Source organism: Cupressus sempervirens, chromosome 1, assembly GCF_028749045.1.
Source record: "Cupressus sempervirens isolate cs-2001-9-10 chromosome 1, ASM2874904v1, whole genome shotgun sequence".
NCBI lineage: Eukaryota > Viridiplantae > Streptophyta > Pinopsida > Cupressales > Cupressaceae > Cupressus > Cupressus sempervirens.
The window spans coordinates 404,027,302-404,041,279 of record NC_143118.1 but is presented as its reverse complement, the minus strand read 5'-3'; the positions used below and the strand labels follow the sequence as shown (position 1 = coordinate 404,041,279).

The 13,978-nt window shown below is 35.2% G+C and overlaps 1 pseudogene; it reads left to right on the top strand.

Annotated features, from left to right (window-relative positions):
* Positions 1-13,978, top strand: part of LOC149578003 (sulfate transporter 3.1-like) — a 198,078-nt pseudogene that overhangs the window by 171,458 nt on the left and 12,642 nt on the right.

The window sequence follows — 13,978 nt, the reverse complement described above, 5'->3', positions numbered from 1 at the left end:
AGCCTGTAGGGCATATATTTGAGTCTATTTTCATTGTACCTAAGGTAATAGCATATCAATTTTGATATTAATATTTTCTATTTCCTACTGCATTCATTTTGGTTGTGGTTTGTGCCCTCATCAAGTGGTATTAGGGTAGGTTTTCCTGAGTGTGTAGATAGAGTGCTGACTGTGAGGTAGTTTGCACCAGGACTTTGTGGTTGTGGCTTTGATACAAGAAGATGCCTCCATGAAGGGCCATTGCTAGCTTGGAAAAAGACCTAAAATTAACATTGGCATGTTTTTCAAGAAATTTAAACCTAGATGAGTTGATCGATTAGATCAATGAGCTGGAAGAATATTTTGAGTATGAGGATATTGGGGACCCTGGTAGGGTTAAGTTTGCAAAGGAAAAAACAAAAGCCCATGCCAAAATTTGGTGGCAAGAGATTTAGCTATAGAGAAATAGAAGAGTAAAGGAGAAAATCACAAGATGGGATCATATGGTGGACAAACTAAAGAAGCAGTTCATTCCTGTTGATTATGAGCTTGATTTGTTCAAGAAGATGCAAGGGTTAAAAAAAGTGGGAAAATCTTCCTAGGAATACACAAAGGAATTTTACCAAGTTGTTATTAGGGCAAGGTATGTAGAAGCAAACAAGGAAAAGATTACCCATTAACTTAGTGGGTTAAGACCTAGTATTCAGGAGGAGTTAAGTTTGGTTAGAATGACTAGCATTGAAGATACATATTAGTTTGCCTTGTGAGTTGAGGAGAAGCTAAAAAAAAGGTTTGATGGAAGGCAAAGAGAGCATAGCCAAGGAGGAAGGGGTCATGGTAGGTCATTTAAAGGCCAAAATGAGAACCAAAAAAAAAATGAAGATTGGGTACTAGTTGAAACCAAAGGAATGAGGGTGTCAACTACTTCAATGATAAAAAAATTTGGAGATTAGAGAGGAAGAGATAGAGGACATGGATAAGGTCTAGGAAGAGGACGCTTCCATGGTCCAGGTTGATTGTGATGCTAGTGGTAGTGCTATTGGGGCTATGTTGAGCCAAGAAGGTAAATCTATTGCCTATTTTAGTGAAAAATTGAATGATGCAAAGAAGAAGTACTCTATTTATGATCAAGAGTTCTATGCAATAGTTTAGGCCTTAAAGAAATGGAGGCATTATTTGTTGCCAAAAGAATTTATCTTGTACACTAATCACCAAGTATTGCAGTACCTAAATAGCCAAGGTAAATTGAATAAGAGACATTTGAAATGGGTAGACTTCATGCAAAGCTATACATTTGTATTGAAACATAGAGGTGGAAGGTCTAATAGGGTTGTAGATGCACTAAGTAGGAGACAACTATTGCTAACAATAATGCCAGTTGAAGTGGTTGGGTTTGATGAACTAAAGAATCTATACCCTAAAGATCCTAATTTTGTAGAGGAATGGGAGTCTTGTAAAGAACTTGTTACTCTAGATAGGACCAAGTGGCTAGATTACTTGATTTGGGCTGGTATATTGTTCAAGGTAATTCAATTGTGTATTTCGAGGAGTTTTATAATGGAGAACTTGATCAAGGAGAAACATAGTGGAGGGATGTCATGACATTTTGGTCGAGATAAGACCATTGCCATTATTAGAGAACATTATTTTTGGCCTCAATTATCACAAGATGTGAAGAAGTTTGTGTAGAATTTTCAAGTATGTCAAACAACCAAAGGATTTAGTCACAATACTAGACTCTATCAACCATTGCCTATTCCATTGAAGCCTTGGGAGAACATAAGTATGGATTTTGTTATTAGATTGCTAAGGAAACAAAGAGGTAATGACTAAATATTTGTGGTGGTTGATAGGTTTTCTAAGATGGCACATTTCATTCCATGCCACAAGACTCATGATGTAGTACCTATTGCAAATTTATTTTTCTAGAAAGGTGGTGAGCCTACATGGTCTCCCAAAAAGTATTGTTTCTAACAGAGATACTAAATTTGTTGGGTATTTCTGGAGGACTTTGTGGAAGAAGTTGAAGACAGAATTGAAGTTTAGTTTTACACATTATCTGCAGACTCATGGACAAACAAAAGTAGTGAATAGGAGTCTAGGCAATTTGATAAGGTGTTTAGTAGGAGATAAGCCTAAGGGATGGGATTTGATTCTACCACAAGTAGAATTTTCTTATAATATTTCTGTAAATAGGAGTATTGGTAGATCACCATTCCAAATTGTGTATGGGAGTAGTCCAAGGACTGCACCAGAGCTGAGGGACATGGAGCAAGGGGAGAGGACAAGTGTTAAGGTAGAAGAATTTGCTAAACATGTCAAGAACCTACATGAGGAGGTACATGTACATATTACCAAGATGAACCAACAGTATAAGGCTAGGGAAAATCAAAAGAGGAGACATAAGGAATTCCAAGTTAGGGATTTGGTTATGGTATACTTGAGGAAGGAATGATTTCTAGTGGGTACCTACAACAAGCTGAAGATGAAGAAATTTGACCTCTGCAAAATTTTGAAGAAACATGATTCAAGAAATGCATATGATGTGGAGTTTCTAGATGGGATTCACATATCTTCGATTTTTAATATTGCAAACTTAACAAAATATCACGATGATGGTATAGATGAGGAGTTGATGCTGGAGCCATGTCCAATTCCTATTTCTAAGAAGGAAGATATAGAAGAAATTCTAGATAGTCATGTGCATCAAAGTAGCAAAAATAGGTAGTATGAAGAATACCTAGTGAAGTGGAAATGATGACCAATAGAAGATTCAACTTGGATATCCATAGCAGAGGTTGCCCATTTGGATTTTCCTCAACCAGTTATAAATGACGACCAATAGAAGATTCAACTTGGATATCATAGAGATTGACACCTACTACATCTAGTTTAAAACATTCACATACCTAAGGGCAGCTAGCACACAAGTATACCCAATGAAGCTTCCAAGATATCCTTTAGATAGGCTAGTTTTTTTAAAGATTGCCAGGAAACTCACATCTATATACGACAGAGTGAGGAAATGACACAAGAAGACATGGGTGCAGTTGATCACCATAGGTGCTTTCAAGGTCAAGAAGAAGCAATACACTATGACCTTTGATTTAGAATGGGATTAGTATCCCTTGGAAGAGTATAAGTCCCCTTGCCCATACTTTGATAACATTGGGAGGGTGCAACATTTGGTAGGGAAGTATTTTTTACACAAGGATGTATTGGAAGACCATCAAATGAATGCAATAGATGACTATGATATTTGAATAAGGGATTATTGTAGGATGATTGTATCTAGTAGAAAAGGCCTTGAAAATAAAGATCCCATTAAAGGCTATCAAGAAGGACACAAAAATATCCTACATCTGCTATATAATAGGGATAAAATTTATGATATGCCAATAAAAAATGTAGATTATAATAATAGAGCTAGGCACATAGTCCAACTAACAAGGGAATGGATCAAGAAACCCTTCAAAGTTCAAACTTGGTCCAATTCCCTAGACTATTCCTCTTTAATACACAACATGCCCAACTAGGGGTAAAGGTGCAAAAGTCACAATACCAACCTTCCTTGCTCAATCCTTAGTGAGGCTAGAAATAGTACATCAATATGAGAGGGAGGTTGAGTACTTTAGGGCCTGTTTGGTTGCTAGAATATAAATTAAGCATTGGCATTTAGAATGTTGGCTTTGGGATTCTGGAATCTAGAACGCACATTATGATTAGGGAATTCAATTTGAGACCATTCGGTTGACCAAGAATTCATTATGAGAATTGACATCTCCTCCATTTGGTTGCACATTATAGAATTGGTTGCACCTTATAAAGGAGATGCAATAGTAGGGGAAAGAAGAAGGGCAACCATCTCATGAGCATCCATACATTTTCACAATACTAGAGACCCTTTCTAATAACTTCTCTTCGGCCTTATCACCACCTTGAACTCAAAATATATGAGGCCGAAAGATATAAATCTAGGCTTTCCATTGAAGTTAAGAAAAGACAAAAGAATAGTAGTATATAACATTTGGTCAAGGAGATTATTCAAATGGGAATAGATATAATAAAGTGCTATAGTGATCCAATTGAATGTAACGATGAAGTGCTAGGATGGATGATGGCTCAAGATGCTATGTTTATTCTAGAGTTCATTGAATGCTATAAGAAAAATTAGAACCCTAGTTTTCAACAGGAAAGCCATTCAGACATTGTTCAAAATCAAACTTGGGAAAATATTGAAATAATGATAGTTTGATAGTGTGAACCCAACCCTCAAGTTGAAAAAGAAAATCATTCCCTCTCTAACACATGAATCATTTGACATAATGCCTCAAATGTCTCTATGATTGCAAGGTATGTACACGAATAAAATGAAAACATGTGTAGAGCAACAAGAGGCAACCAAAAACTACCAAAGCAAAAATGAGAGATTGCAACCAAAGGTGGCAAAAATAATGACCAAAGAAAAGTGTGTATAATGTTGGAACATAGCGGGAAACAAAATAGGTCATTTGGAGCTCAAATAATTTTGATTTTAATTTTTATATAATGCCATTTTGGGTAAATTGGAATCAAAACAAGAATTACACCAATTCCATCTATTGAGATGGAATACCAAATCTTGGTTTTTGAGGTAAACAAGCATACTGGATTCTCATTTTTTCTAAATCCAATTTTGATTGTGCATACCCAAATAGTGAATTAGAATGATTCTAGAATTCCAAATACTAATTCCATTCAAATTATAGCTAAAAAATGGGCCCTTTGGGAAGATAAGGGAAATAACAAAAGAAAAGGAGTGCCTAAGCAACTTAAAACTAAAGCTCTAGAGCTTCAAGCTAACCTAGAAGCTCAAGTCCAAGAGACTGAGCAAGTACCTCCAATAGGAGAGGAATAGAGTAGGTAGAGGAAGAATAGAGGGTGCCACTGATAGGTCAAGAGGAAGGTGTTGGAATTACAATAGGAAAGGTAAACTTTTGGGGGGGCGGGGGTGGGGGGTTGAATCAGTAGTTTAAATTTGAACCCATAAAACTTTCACCACACATCCATCTCATGCATTTAATGAGTAAGTTAAAATAAAATGTAAAGCATATACATTTAAATCAAGTAAACATGTAAGCATTCACACACATAACACTAGTTATGATTACCCAGAAACCCTCCAAGTGAGAAGGTAAAACTGGCATGGGGATGACACCTGCAAATCTTCACTACTACAGTAATAAAGTGTATCTGTAAGAAATGAATAATGTTGAGCAAGGAACGAGAAACAATCCAAGTAAGTTAAGTGTGAAACAATGTTACCATAAGATAAGCAACTCCAAGAGCATACACCAAGATGGTTCAACAATGGAGACAAGGATTTATAAGGGGAAAGCAAAGAAAACCCCTTGTGAGTTATTATGAATGAAGGAAAATGCCTAAAGAAGAGAGAGAGAGAGTGTTGGAGCAAAGATAGCTCAATACAATAACATCAAGTGCTTAGAGTGGTGTGTTGTTGTGAAGAAAGAAGGAGGAGCATCTCTTATATAGAGATGAGAGAGGAGTTGCATTTGTAACTCCCATTTATATGAATGCCACATTCATAATAGGTGTGTGCAAAGTGTCACAATCCTCTTAAGGAGGATAAACTAAATAAAGAAATAAGCAAGAGTTGTCCTTACATGTGGAATAAAGGACAAACAATGACATGTCCTCCACATGTGTACAAGTGGACAAACTACATGTAGGGACCCTTGGAATATCCCAATTAAAATATATCCAAGGAAAGATTAACCTTTCTAACACCCCCCCTTAATATTTACTTGGGGAGTTTACTTCAACGGGTTGTAAACCCAAATTTTTACAATGGAACTGAAATCTCTCTTTAGAAAGTGGTTTGGTTAAGATATCAGCCACTTGATCTTCTCCTTTACAATAAAGAAGAATAATTTGATTGTCTTCAACTTGTTCTCGAATGAAGTGATGTTGAAGTGAAATATGTTTGGTGCGGGCATGATACATTGGATTCTTTGCCAAGGCAATAGCACTTTGATTGTCATAATGTATAGGTGTAGGTGATTGTTGAGGTAGACCAAAATCATCAAGAATTCTTCAAATCCACAAAGCTTCCTTAGCTGCATTGGTACAACCTTTGTATTCATCTTCCATTGAGCATAGGGAAATAGAGTGTTCCTTTTTGCTTTTCCAAGAAATTGGACCTGAACCAACAAAGAAAAAATAACCACAAGTGGATTTCCCATCATTGGGATCTCCACCTAGATCGAAATCAGTATAGCCATGTAAAATGAATTCAGAGTTTGGATCATAAAATAAGCCTATATTAATAGTTCCTTTAATATACCTTAAGATGCGTTTAGCAACTTTAAAATGAGTTTGTTGAGGTTTAGACATAAAACGAGACACTAAACCAACACTATAAGCAATATCAGGTCTAGTAAGAGTTAAATAATTTAAACTTCCTACTAACTGTCTATACAAAGTTTCATCAACAAAAGGAGTATTCATATCATTCATTAATTTAGTTCCTAATTCACATGGAATTGAAACATGGTTAGAGTCATTCATCTTAAATTTTTCTAAAAGATCATAAACATACTTGCTTTGAGAAACAAAGATACCATTAGGAGTTTGAAAAATTTGCATACCTAAGAAGTAATGTAAGATACCTAAGTCGGTCATTTGAAATTTTTGTTTAAGTTGGAATTTAATATCAAAAATCAAAATGTCTAAACTAGAAGTGAGAATTAAATCATCTACATAAACAATAACAATGATAATATCATCGGTAGTATGTTTAATAAACAAATTAGGATCATTTTTGCTTCTAGTAAAACCTTGAGAAATGAAGAAAGAATTAATTTGAGAATACCATTCTCTAGGTGATTGTTTAAGACCATAAATAGATTTGTTCAATTTGCAAACTAGATTTTCACTACCTTTCTTAACAAATCCAGGAGGTTGAGCCATATAGATTTCTTCATGTAACTCACCATTTAAAAAGGCACTTTTAACATCCATTTGATGAATGGGCCAATTCATTTTAGATGCTAAAGCAAGAACTAATTTGATAGTAGGCATTTTAGCGACAGGTGCAAAGGTTTCATTATAGTCTAAGCCTTCAATTTGGGAAAAGCCTCTAGCAACTAGTCTAGCTTTAAATTTACTAATTTCATTATTAGTATTCAATTTTTTTTTATATAACCATTTACATGAAACTAGATTTTTGCCAGGAGGTAATGTGACTAAGTCCCAAGTGTGATTAGCAAGTAACGAATCATATTCCTCTTGCATGGCTTTCTGCCAATGAGGTTGAGAGTTAGCTTGATCAAAATACTTAGGATTGTTAGAATTAATAATAGTAGTCATCAAAGCATAATTACAATAATTAATCCGTCTATGTTTAATTCCACCAGATTTAGAAATATAATCATCAGCTTCATTGATGAGATTTTGAGCCCATTTAGGTTTACGTTTAGTTGTAATGGAATTATCACTAGAGGAAGAATCATGAGTAAGAAAAGTATCATTAGTATCTATTTGAGTATCATGAGATGTAGGAGTAGAAATAACCGGTGGTACTTGATTAAGAGAAAGAGTAGGGTTAAGAGAAGGAGGTTGGTCCTCCACTAGCACAATTTTAGTGCCACTGAATTCTTCATCCGTTGTAGTAGAGCAATCATGAACTCCATTTTCTGCAATACAAACATCTCTAGCAACTTGAACTTTTTTAGTAGTGGAATCATAAACACGATAACCCTTAGTGTGTTCATCATAGCCAACAAACATATAAGGAGATGACTTAGCATCTAATTTATGCCTTTTTTGTTTAGGCGTATGGACATAAGCAATAGAACCAAATATTTGTAAATGATGTAAATTTGGTTTCCTACCAGACCAAGCCTCTTCTGGAGTGATAGCTTTGAGAGCTTTGGTAGGAGTCCGATTAAGAATATAAGTTGCACAAAACATGGCTTCAGCCCAAAATTTATAATGCAAATTCTTAGCATGCAACATGCTTCGAGCCATTTCAACAATGGTCCGATGCTTTCTTTCTGCTACACCATTTTGTTGTGGTGTATAAGGAATAGTAAGCTCGTGCTTAATTCCACACGATTTCAAATAAGAATGAAAAGCATTATTCACATATTCCTTCCCATTATCAGTTCTAAGAATTTTAAGTTTATACCCAGATTTCCTTTCAACATATAACTAAAATTCAATAAATATATCAAGAACTTGATCCTTTCTATGCAAAAAATAGACCCAAGTTTGTCTAGAAAAATCATCAACAAAGGTAAGTGCATACTGAGAACCTTGGATGGAGGTATTCTCCATGGGACCCAAAAGATCACTATGGACAAGATGCAACTTATGAGTTGCTCGCCATGATTTTCCACTTGGAAAGGGATCCCTATGCATCTTACCACTCATACAACCTGTACAGGTAATCTTGGAAGGAATAATGTTAGGCAAGCCATCAACCATATTATGCTTTTGCATGAAAGTAATATAATCAGAATTTAAATGACCAAGTCTTTCATGCCATATATTGAAATCAATAGAAGTATGTAAAGAATATCGTGAACTAGCAAATTCATGGAATTTAAACAAATTGTCGTTATCCATTTTAGCATAAGCAATTACTTTAAGAGTTTGAGGATCTATAATATAAAATGTATCTTTGTAGAATTCAACTTTATAGTTCTGACATAGCTGTGAAACAGAAATTAGATTAGTTTTCAAGTCAGGTACATATAAAACATCATGCAATTTACCATTAGGAATAGTAACATCACCTAGTCCTTCAACTTTACATGTCTGATTATTAGCTAACTGAATAGGAATGTTAGCAATATCAGGTTGTAAGGAATCAAAAATTTCTTTATGAGAGGTGACATGTTGTGATGCACCACTATCAACAATCCATTCTAAAGGTTTACAAAGATTAAAGCTACAAGTAAAAGCTTGACGAGGATTAGAACTAGTTGAATTACCTTTTCTATGGTTTGAGGTTTGATGATTGGTACTATGATTCATAGGTTTTTTATCATTTTGTTTTTCAAAGCAGTTATTGACAAGGTGACCATCTTTACCACAATAAGAACAATGAGGTTTGGAATTGGAATGGTTCCTTTGATTATTAGTATTACGAGTATTATTAGGATGATGGGTATTATTATATTTGGGATGAAATTTATTGTTGGTGTTATTTGAATTAGATTGCTTGTAATTATGATTATTGGAACGAAAATTATTAGTTGAATTTCTAGAGACAAATGCATGTTCAGTTGATTTGAGAGTACCAAACTGAATTAGCTTAGCTTCTTCCTGTCTCAATAAAGTTTGAAAAATAACATAAGTTAACTGAGTAGATAAAGTAGGAATAGCAAGCTGTGCATGAATATTGGTTATAAACTGTTGAAACTATCTTGGAAGACATTTTTTAAGAATAAGATGGATTAAACGAATGTCCTCTAATTGAACACCTAAAGTGATAATTTGACTTTTAAGAGAATCAAATTTTAAGAGGAATTCATCCATACCTTTAAAATCTGCATACCTGAGATCTTCGAGTTGATCTTGCAATTGTATTTTGCGATATTCATCGCCACTGTCATACTTGGTTTTCAAGATGGACCATGCATCATGAGCTTTAGAACAGTGAGCAATTAAGACATATAAATCTAGAATAATAGAAATACCAATTAACCCTGAAGCTTCTTCATTTTTAGCTTTCCAAGTATCTTTCTCATCTTGAGTAGCCGCTGAACCAGGCTCAAGAGAAGGGTCAGTGGCTATTTCGAAGAGATGTTTAAAATGAAAAATAAATGAGATATGAGTTTTCCAAGAATGATAATTCGAATAATTAAGTTTGATTTCTGGAATTAATGTTGACATGATTAGGAAAAAATTCTTCGCTTTTTGGGAAAAAATAAAAAAATGCCCTTAATTTGAGAATCAGATGATTTGGAGAAAAAAAAAATTAAAATTTTATGAGTTGAACAAAATTGTTTTTTTTTAATTTTATATTTTATTATTTTATGTTATTTTTTTTAAGAATATTTGGTTTTTTTAATTTTAACTAATGGTGACAGAGAAAATTAAAAAGTAATTTAAACAATTAAAGTTGGATTAATTTTAGTTAAAACAAAATTGGAAAAGAAAGAGGGGGAACCATTTTTTTTAAATTGGAAAATGGAGGGGAGCGGGCGGTGGCTACCGCGTGGCGAAAGAAGGGCCGCGGTCGGTGGTCGCCGCGTGGTGGGAGCGGCGATCCGCGGGCGGTGGTTGCCGCGTGGCGGGAGCGGCCAAAGTCGGTGGTCGTCGCGTGGTGGGAGCGGAGGAAGCGGTTGTGGGGGGTTTTAAAAAAAGCACACAGAGTGGCGGTTGCGCGCAGCAAGGGTCGCAGAGGTGCAAAGCTGCACCGACGGCAGCGGAAGTTTGAACCGGCGGCTGTTTGCGCGGCGACGCAAATCTGCAACGGCGGGGTTTGCGCGGCGGCACGAATCGGGACCGGTGGTGCAGAGATGGTGGCCAAAATGCTTCGGCAGATTAAATGTTAAGCTGCTGAGGAAGGTCCCAGGCCAAAATGCAGAGATATTGAAACAGTGCCTTCGGCGGTGGTTGCTTCGCTGAGGCACGGGGTGGCGCGCGGGTGGCGCGGCCGCCCTATAAAAGAATGTTTTTTTTTTAAATTTTATTTTATATATATATAAAACTTTGCACTATGTTTTTTTTGTTTTTTTTTTTTTTAAAACACAAAGTAGTAAAATATATTTTTTTTTCCTAAAGAAATTTTTTTTTTTTTTTTTGATAAATGAAGTAAGAGAAAAAAAAATAGAGAGATAGAAAGCTTTACTATTGTGTTTTTATAAAAAGCTTTACCAATGTAATATGTTTTGTTTTGGCGGCATGCCGTCCAAAACAAACCAAAAAAATTAAAATTTACTAAGAAAACCCTTTGGCGGCAAGCTGTCCAAAGAGGGTTAGTGAAAAATATGAAGCTTTACAAGAAAACCCTTTGGCGGCAAGCCGTCCAAAGAGGGTTAGTAAAAAAAATATGAAGCTTTGCAAGAAAACCCTTTGGCGGCAAGCCTTCCAAAGAGGGTTAGTAAAAAATATGAAGCTTGCATGCACAAGATTAGTTAAAACGAGCTAAGATCACAACACAATCTTCTTCTCTCAATAACGTCTCCAAATAAGGTGTGCTCCAATGAATGGCAACCTTCACCACAAAACTTAAAACAAGGATTAGATAACCAAGCTCTGATACCATGTAAGAAATGAATAATGTTGAGCAAGGAATGAGAAACAATCCAAGTAAGTTAAGTGTGAAACAATGTTACCATAAGATAAGCAACTCCAAGAGCATACACCAAGATGGTTCAACAATGGAGACAAGGATTTATAAGGGGAAAGAAAAGAAAACCCCTTGTGAGTTATTATGAATGAAGGCAAATGCCTAAAGAAGAGAGAGAGAGAGTGTTGGAGCAAAGATAGCTCAATACAATAACATCAAGTGCTTAGAGTGGTGTGTTGTTGTGAAGAAAGAAGGAGGAGCATCTCTTATATAGAGATGAGAGAGGAGTTGCATTTGTAACTCCCATTTTTATGAATGCCACATTCATAATAGGTGTGTGCAAAGTGTCACAATCCTCTTAAGGAGGATAAACTAAATAAAGAAATAAACAAGAGTTGTCCTTACATGTGGAATAAAGGACAAACAATGACATGTCCTCCACATGTGTACAAGTGGACAAACTACATGTAGGGACCCTTGGAATATCCCAATTAAAATATATCCAAGGAAAGATTAACCTTTCTAACAGTATCCAATAAAGGTTACAATGTTTTGACCATAAAATATGATCTACCCTATGAAAGATCTTCCCTGTTAAATGCTTACAAAGACTATTAGGTCTCACCTTGTTAGAGGATTTCAACACCTTGTTAGAAGTGTGCCTTGTTAGAGGACTTCAACTTACAACTAAGTAAGCACCCTGTTAAAAGATTTTATATCATTTGTTAGGACTACTCTATTAAGAGATTTGACTGAAATCATGTATTAAAATGTCTCAGCATAGATCTTGCAGTTGGCACTTTCTTGCCTGATAACAAATCACCTCTAAATAATGTCTTCTTGATTCTTCTCTATCAGATGCTTCAATGCTATATCCTTTACTCTATCCACTATTCTATTCTAACTAATTTTGCAATTTACTCTCACTTCTAAGTCACCACAAATGCTCTTCTTGTGAACTATCTTCTTTGCTCCTTCAATTCTATCATTCATCTCTAAAGAGTTTGGGGCTTTGTCCTCCTTAAGAAGACTTTGGTGGCTTAGGGTTAGGTATGAATCTATGGCTGAGATTCATCCATTTTGCTTCTTAATCCTTCCCATTTTCTGATTGGCTACATATAATTGCATAGGGAATCAAAATAGATATTCATCCTTATCTCCAAAATATCAAAATATAATCTTAAGTCAGCTCAAAAATGGTTTACATAGTTGTTTGTGCCATTACAAACAAATATGTCAAAATTGTGTCACTCAGCATATGAAGTCTGTGATGCTCAACATGCACTAATATTTATACTGGATAGAACACCTGCATTACTCGACATCCCCTATTTACTCAGCACCTACATTACTCGACATGGTCTATCTGCTTGGTAGTTGAGTGACTTGGCACATGAGTGACATGACACTCATTGGAACTTGACATGGTCTACTATTTACATGTTGTAATTGACATGTATTACTAGTTCGGCATGAACTTAGTAAATAGCTTAAGTGTGTTGACACTCACTTGTCAAAACCAATCTAAGATAAAAAAATCTCCCCCTTTGACATGAGTGCCAAAAACACTTGAATATATATTATCATCTTAATCTCTTGAGCATAACACATCCATGACTTAGCTTACATACAAAACTTCAAAATTTCAAAATTTTACAATAACTTGTACACCTCAAAATTTGATAACTCCCCTTGAGTTAATATGTTTTTTATGTAACCAAAATTCTATACTCCTTTTTGAGTAAATGTGTCTCTACTGATACATTTTGACTTCAATGTTCTATTTTCATATACTTCTTGTATACCTACTTTTCCTCAACTGATATATCTTTGCTACTATGCTCTTTCTTTCTTATTCTCTCTTATTATCCCCCTTTGCTTATACTCCCCCATATTATTTTATTCCTTCATTTTATTCTTCCCCTTTTCGACACTTACGTCAAATGGGCTATACACTTATTGTGTGTTTGTCCAAAAAAGATTTATGGACATCCATTATGATCTTGAGGTCTATATCCTAGTTATCACATACAATATCCAACGACTTAATTTGGATTGAAAGCTTGACAACAAGGTGGACTAAACCATCTAGAGTAGAAAGATTGGGGTCTTTCTTCAATAGAGTTTTAGCATAGCCTAGCTCCTTGTGCAGTATCTCCATATGTGGGGTGAGGATTGCTTGTATGCTTGTCAATTTGGCTCTTATGTTAGCCTCATTTTTTGTCAAAACAACTAATTGACTCTATGATTGAATCAATTTCCTAAAATTCTTCTCACTTTGAGCTGGATTTGATGGTAATCTTGCACATGATGTAGATATTTGGCTTTCCAAACTTAGAATGTGACTTTTGGTCTATTGGGTGAAGAGTGTAGGATTATATAGTTTTGTGTATAATGAGAATATATTCTCAAGTACTTTCTTCACATCCTCAACCTCTGTTTCCAATGCAACTTGTGTAAGTGCTATATCGCTAGATATTTTCTCATTGACTTTATTTTGGAATTTCTTTCTAACCATTTTAAGAGTTTAGCCTTTGTATCAAGGTCTTCATTACTAACATTCTCTACTATGCCTATCAATTGTTTTATTAGTGGCTTGGTCTCTTCAAGAGTTGGCATATTGAATGTATCTAGAAAGATGTCCTTCATATCTTGAAGTGATTGCTTTTGCCTATGTTCTCTCCTAAGCATTTCTTG